Here is a 7,460-nt window from a genome sequence, read left to right on the forward strand (position 1 = left end):
AATCTATTTTTAAAAAATACCTGAAAAATAGGAGAAGGGGAGTTCGTTCTTTAAAAGAACGTAATGAGGTAGCGGAGGTCTCACCTCTGTAACCAGCTGCTGGTCGTGTGAACTCACTACCAACTAATGCTACAGCACTTATATACCCGCCTGCCAGTGAACACCCAGATGACGAAAGTAAGGCTATTGCCTGATGCCTCTCAGGGCGCTCCTAGTAGATGATCTAGACCAGACACTTAAACATGGTGACTAACTACCACAGACGGACTGACTGACTGACTGCCTGACTTCGGACACATTCGAAGTACTAAAGTGCAAGCCGAACATATAGCTGCAACTCCAGTAAGTTCATGTTGGTACTGACGAATCGAACCTGCCGAAAATCTCACTTTCACCACATTACTACCCCGCTAAAGATGAAAGTTATCCCAACTTTATCTCCACCCTGTATCAGATGACTGGGCCATGATAAATAAAACAAAACATAAATTTATCACCATTTCATAATCATCAACAACAAAATTCATCAAAAAGTCAGGTCATAAATATCAACAAAATCAACATATTCCAGAAAATAAAAGACCAAGAATGTCTCTGCAGGTGGCAACACACTGCCAAGAGAACAAAATTAATCAACAATAGTCAACTTTGCCAGGCAAGGCACTCAAAAGATCAAGTACATGTACTGAGCCAACGCATTTCATCTTCCTCCTCCCGGCTCTTCTGACGACATGGCAGCCCGCCATGCTCTTCCTGTGCCCTCTCCCTGGCAGCCACTCATTTCGGGGTCAGCCCCTCACAATTAAACCGAGGCGGAAGCCAATACCCTGGGACCCGGAAGTTGTGGTCCACCTTTTCTCCACTAATACCACACTGAGAGAGCCACGTGTCCTGATATGTTGTGAACACCTTTGTCGGAGACGGAAGGTGGTCTTGCACACGGAACAGATGTAGACGTTGATATGTCTCTGATGAAACTTTCCCCAGTGAGAAAGGTAACTCCTCAAAGTATGGTACCAGGTACCGTCACATCCTGAAACCTCACAACGCATGCCCTGGGACGGCCAGGCTCCCTTTCATATACTTCTAGGAACTCATTGCTGGTACAGCTCTTCCATAATTGACAAAAGAACTGGTACAGTCCTTGTACAAAGAGGTTGTTTTTCTGTCCTTCCCTTGTAATTCTACCAACTCCTGATTTGACCAAACATCAAGCCAATTTGGAAGTATGTCTTGATTACCATGCTCAGTACTTCCTGGTGCTTCTTTTCCGACTATGACTAGCCTAATACATGACACATTCGAAGAAGCAGAACTCCATGTACTGTCTTTGAATCAGGCATATCAAAACTTAACGGCGTTTCGTCCATATTCCCAATTTGCGATAGATCGAAGCAGAGTGCCTTTCGTTCCTTGATCACCAATGCGTAGAATAAATCCACTTAGTGTACTTTATCTGGAAGTTTCCGAGCAATATGTGTTCTCTCTATTAGATCCAGATTCCTGTCCATGAAACATGAGCACTAAGTTGACAATGCTTTAAATGATGAGGGCAAGCTTAATTCTTCCTTTTTGCCTTGTAGACGGTCAATGCTCGTTGATAAATCACATTCTTTGTGACGATTAAGCCAAGTTGTCTCTTTTCCAATATCCACTCAGCAATGATGTCTTCAAGCTTAACAAACGGGGATACAGTAAATCGCTGGTCCTCAAAATTCGGCTTATCTAAATATGCGGTACCTCTATGCATGAGCGTCTTCTCCTGACTTCTGTGTTGACTCCATCGCTATCACTATCAGACCTTTGCACTTGTGATCTCCACTTCCTAGAATTCCCTTGCCAAGGCAAATTCATATATCCGCTTTCCTCAGACTAATTCTCCCTAACTGCATCATGGGAAAATCTTACTTTACCCATCTTTCCACTGGCAACGAAAGGGGTACCTAACCGAGTTCGGGGTATGACCCCATCTCTACTTAAGGACCTAGCATCGTAGGCATTTTGGAACAGGGTTTATCAGGAATATTTATAATATTCCTTGTGTTATGTAAACTGAATATCTCTCTAAGTAATGACCATGCTGTCGATGGAAATGAAATCAACACAGCTTGACCATTGTCACCATGGCCACAATCATAGAGTCATTAGCTGCCTTTATACCACTAGGGTATGTTATGTCCATTGTTCTGGCAGGTTGATTTTCTGCGTATCAACCTTCTATCTGCACGTGCAGAGGTTGATATGTGGATAACGACCTTGGCGGTGCAGGAAACGCACGTGCAACAAGCAATGTACGAGTCCATTCGGCGCCCACGTGGTATAAGTAGGTTGAGAATGCTTTGTGTTAGTCGAGATTTGACCCACGGACATCGGCTAGGCAGGTTGGCTGACCATCGCCTTCCCAATGCCGCCTATTCATTGTTATAACACCATGTAGATATACACCATTGAATCACGAATAAAGTGTTGTGGACCCACTGGTGGACTTCTGTATTTGAAAACACAGGCATCCCTCTTAAACAGCCCGGGATACGAAAAATGTGAACTGCGTTCATGCTCTTCCTGACTTAAAAAACCTACCTTCATCTTCTCTTGGGACTGTCCTACCACAAAACCAGGGTCAAAAGGATTGGTAATATTCCGCCTCGGAGTTCTTATACCCAACCTGTATGAGACGCTGAATACAATGATTCCAAGGCAATGGACTTTGCGTTGTTGTTTTTTGTTATAGGAGACGTTACGAGGACATTAATGGCCAAACTCGATCTGTCCACCTTGGTTCTTACTACTTCATGAAGAGGGTTGAAATACAATAAAAGGGAATATAGTTTTAACAAAGAATATTTATTCTGATATAAATATAACAACTTATTATACAGAATCATATTTCTTATGAGTTCATTCTTTAACAGAACGTAATGAGGTTAGGGAGCTCTCACCTACACAACCAGCTGCTGGTCACTACTAACTAGCGCTACAACACTTATATACCCACCCGCTAGTGAACACCCGGATGACGAAAGTAAGGCTATCAGTGATTGGCTGTTGCCTCTCCAGTCAGGGCGCTCCTACCAGACGCTCTAGACCAGATTCTAAAACGTGGTGACTAACTACCCCAGACGGACTGACTGACTGAAGTAGGACACATCCGAAGTCCTCACTTATGTAAGCGGAACATATAGCTGCAAGTTCATGTAGGTACTGACGAATCGAACCTGCCGAAAATCTCACTTTTACCACAGTTAAATGAGTAATTACTAAGTGCAGGGATACATAAAACTCAGAGGGTTTCCTATATTTTATCTGTAAAGTTAAAAGCTGATACCTGTAAACTATCCAATCACTATATACAAATACTTAAAACTGAAACTTATAGACTGTCAAATTAATAATACCTCAAACATGACCTTGGCCACACGCACATCACCTGACACGCAGCAGATCTCAAGGAGTCTCACGTCAGGTGGGCCTTAACCTCAGTCAGCTGATTGAGAAGTACTCAGTGATACGTCACTGGGGTTCCCCTCCGTTTCCAGGATGGACCTCTGCAAAGAGGAGAGGTACGCTCCATGGACCACCACCTGTATCTGCTGACAAGCGTTCCAAAAATGCTCCTCGCAGCTTCAATACGCCGGACACAGAGGGCCTCCCGCTTGGGTGAGTGAGTCGAATCAGCCTTCCCTGTTTAGCTGCCGGAACAGCTATTTAAGAAGACGACGACTGAGGTGAACATGCACTCATCTACCACCAGTACCTGAAACAGTGAGTTTGACAAACTCAGGTAAGTCGAAGCATATCCTGCTGCCTGAAAGCATGGGGTCTCGAACCAGTGATGGAAGAACATGAAGCAGAGTCTGGGTCACCTGCCTAGGGGCAAAAGTCTCCCCTGGAAGGCGAAATCAGACGAATCCTGCTTCCTTCAGTTGTGATGAAGCCTGAGGTAGTATGACAGCAATCCGATTACGCAACTCCTTCAAGGCCGAAGAAAAGCGGAACTCCCCCTCGGGAACCCTCCACTTTCCCAACCTCCGTCGACTCATGCTCTGAATCAGAGCCCAGGTCTAAGTCCTCCCTTACAGAGGACCCGACAACAGACCCAGCCGAAGAGAGTCCGGGAGACTCTTCTCTACAGGGGCCCGCAGTGGCAGAACAGAGGGCTATGAGCTCAAAGGCCCCTGAGGCACTGAAGTAGGCGGCAAGCAGGGGATATTCAGTGGCCCTCGTGCTAAAACCTCGAGAGGCACTGGGTGCAAACTCTCCCCCTCACCGGGAGCTGAAGCGGACGGACCCGAGGGTGTCAGATCAAGACATTTTGGTCAGACAAGGGGGTATTTCCCTGTCGGGATCAACCCCGTCTCCCGAAGTTCTTTAAAGAACAAAACATCTGCCGCACGCCTATTGTGTGCCTTGGGGATAAATCCAAAAGATCGCACATCTCTGGGTTGTACCCTGCCCTCTCCAGACAGCAGAGACACTTGTCGTGTCTGTCCTGGGGGGGACAAGCATTGCATGCCCTGAAAGCCTGAAAGCAAATTTAATCTGAGATGTATTTGATACGAAGTTTCTAGTTTGACTCAGTATAAGTTTGGATGGCACATCTATTAAAGTTGTAAAGGATGCCAAGTTCCTGGGTATTATTTTCGATCACCAATTGACCTTTCAGCCTCTTATAGTTTTATTTTAAATGCCTGAAGGCACTGGATATATTAAAAGTTGTTTCAAACTCCAAGTGGCGAGGGGATCAGAAAACCCTCCTCCAGTTTTACAGAGCTTTAATCCGTTCTAAACTGATTACGGCTCCATCATTTATGGTGGGGCTTGTAAAAGCAATTTCAAACCATTACATTCAATCCATCACCAAGGCTTAAGACTTTGCCTTGGAGCCTTCAGAACGTCACCGATTCCTAGTTTATATGTAGTGGCTGGCAGTGAGCCAATGCTAAAACTATGCCGTCTTAAATTATCCTTACAGCATTTTCCTAATTTACGTTCTACATAATTCTACCCTGCCTGTGACTGTTTTTAATCCTCCTTATAAAGGACTTTACGATAACAAATCATCACTTATTCCACCACTTGGAATAAGAATACAGTCTGCTGTTTCTGAAGCTAAATTCGATCTCGACAAAATAGACCCTACTCAGCTTTTCTTTTCTCCACCTTGGCAGTTCGTACGGTCAAAGGTGGACCTAACATTAACTGAACTGAAGAAATCTGAAACAAACCAACTTATGTACCTACGATATAATGAACTAAGAAACAATAATGATACTTTCAAATCTATGTTCACAGATGGATCCAAGAATGGTGACACAGTTGCTAGTGCCAGTCATTGGATTCAGAACACTATGTTCAACATTACAGGATGGCCGCTCCATTTTTATCCCACAAGATCATAAAATATCTTTAGTATTTGATTGATATATCTACCTTTTTTTGTTGAAAAATATTGAGAGAGAAATTCAAGTTGGACTGTCAGATGATTTTGTTCTTTCACATTTTGAGGGCCGGGGGACTTTGTCATCTTCTGATAACCATAAATAGCCAGCCTAAACATACACAGTTCGTCATATTTTCAGAGTCTCTCGTGTCTTCAGGCTATTAAAAAAGTGTCTTCTAAACATACACAATTAATTGAAATTATTGAACTATTTTAACCTTCTTGCTACTGGCCAATACAATATGTTGGAATTTCTGGTAACACTTATATGACTGGTGCTGCAGCTACAGCTGCACTTAGCAGATCTGTGGCACCACTTCTACTTCCCTACACTGATTAGAAACCGGTATGGTGATCTACCTTAAGTTTTTCACGATTTGTAGCCTGTATATACGAGCAAAAGAAACGATACCAATTCGAAATGACTGATATTACTTAACGACAAAACCACCATCACTTTCCTTTTTCAAAATGGTGTTTTGTCGTTTTGTAACATCAGTGATTTCGACTTGGTATCGTTTCTTTTGACCGTTAGTTTACATTGTAATAATTTCGTGCTTTGAAGTTTACACAGATTCCCGAACGCTGGTTGGTTGAGAGAGCGTTCATGTGATCTAAATTTCAAGGTTCATTTCCCTTGAACCCTTCAAATCGTTCATACGTGTGTGAACGTTTTCGAGCCGATCTGGGTCATGTGAACTTTTGCCGGAACTACTTTCCGGGTTTTCCCCAGGATACTCGCTGTCCAGCTTGACGTAAACAAAATACATCATTTGCATTCACACTGCTTTTAATTTATACATATCACTTACTTGTTTTTGTACGTAACAAAAAGCGCCAACTGAGCACAGTTCGTAACGTAAACTCGCTCGTTCACACGAGTTTGAACAACGCTTTGACATCGTTCATTTTTCAGTGCAAACACACAAAGTGACATTCAATTCTTAATTGTCTATGGTTTTAGATTTGCATGCTGGTTTTACACCTGTATCTGTGATCTTCTGGTTGTTTTAAATGTAGTTCAACATGTTTTCATAATCTCGATTCATGTGTCATGAATGTTCAACTTGTTTTGGTCAGTATATGGTTGAAATACTGCTGATATGACAAGAAATCTTAACGCCCTCACTGTAGGCAATTAACCAGAGTGAATGATGTTACAATTATATATCCTGGGGACGGCATTGCTCTCCGAGGCATTTGATAGCCACCATCTCCATCTGATACTTCAGGTTCTCTAATGCTAATAGGAAATATAATAACCAAAATTATTTCGTTTCTTTTATTTGTGAAATGTCAACTGGGTGTCAAAACATTGACATAACAAATGTCATTTATGAAAATATTGCCCTGGGAATAATCTGAAATTACAAATTCTACCAATCATGACATACATACATATACACAATACAAAGGAAGCTGTTGGTTTACAAAGCCCATCCCCTATTATCAAGTACATTGTATCTTCATTCTGTTATGACAAATACTCTGGACCCACTCACCATCAAAGCTTTGTTTTAGAGTGAGTGAGTGAGTACGTTTTTACGCCGCTTTTAGCAGTATTCTAGCAATATCAAGGTGGGGACACCAGAAATGGGCTTCACACATTGTACCCGGATCTTTGTCATGACAAGCGGATGCTTTAACCACTAAAGGGTACCCCACTGCCCTGCTTAGTTTTAGAAGTGACTTACCCATCTATAATGCTCTTATCCCAAACACAGCACAAAATTCACATTAGGTTCAAAACATGGTAACCAGTGGGCCCAGAGTACATATACTGCACAAAAAAAGTTGAGGATCACTTGTTTACATGCATTTCTGTAGGATGACCAGATCTTGTAGGACTTCCTTAACTTTATTATTTGTACAAATGACAGGATATTCAGAAAACAGCAAAACTGAGGGGATATTACAGCAATATTTTCAGTCACACTGATCAAGTTTCACCATCTGACAAGGAGCAATATAGCACTTACTTCATGTTTACAGCACTTGGATACATACTCTTTAAGAGTCA

Source organism: Haliotis rubra, unplaced genomic scaffold, assembly GCF_003918875.1.
Source record: "Haliotis rubra isolate DU_JTF1 unplaced genomic scaffold, ASM391887v1 Scf421, whole genome shotgun sequence".
NCBI lineage: Eukaryota > Metazoa > Mollusca > Gastropoda > Lepetellida > Haliotidae > Haliotis > Haliotis rubra.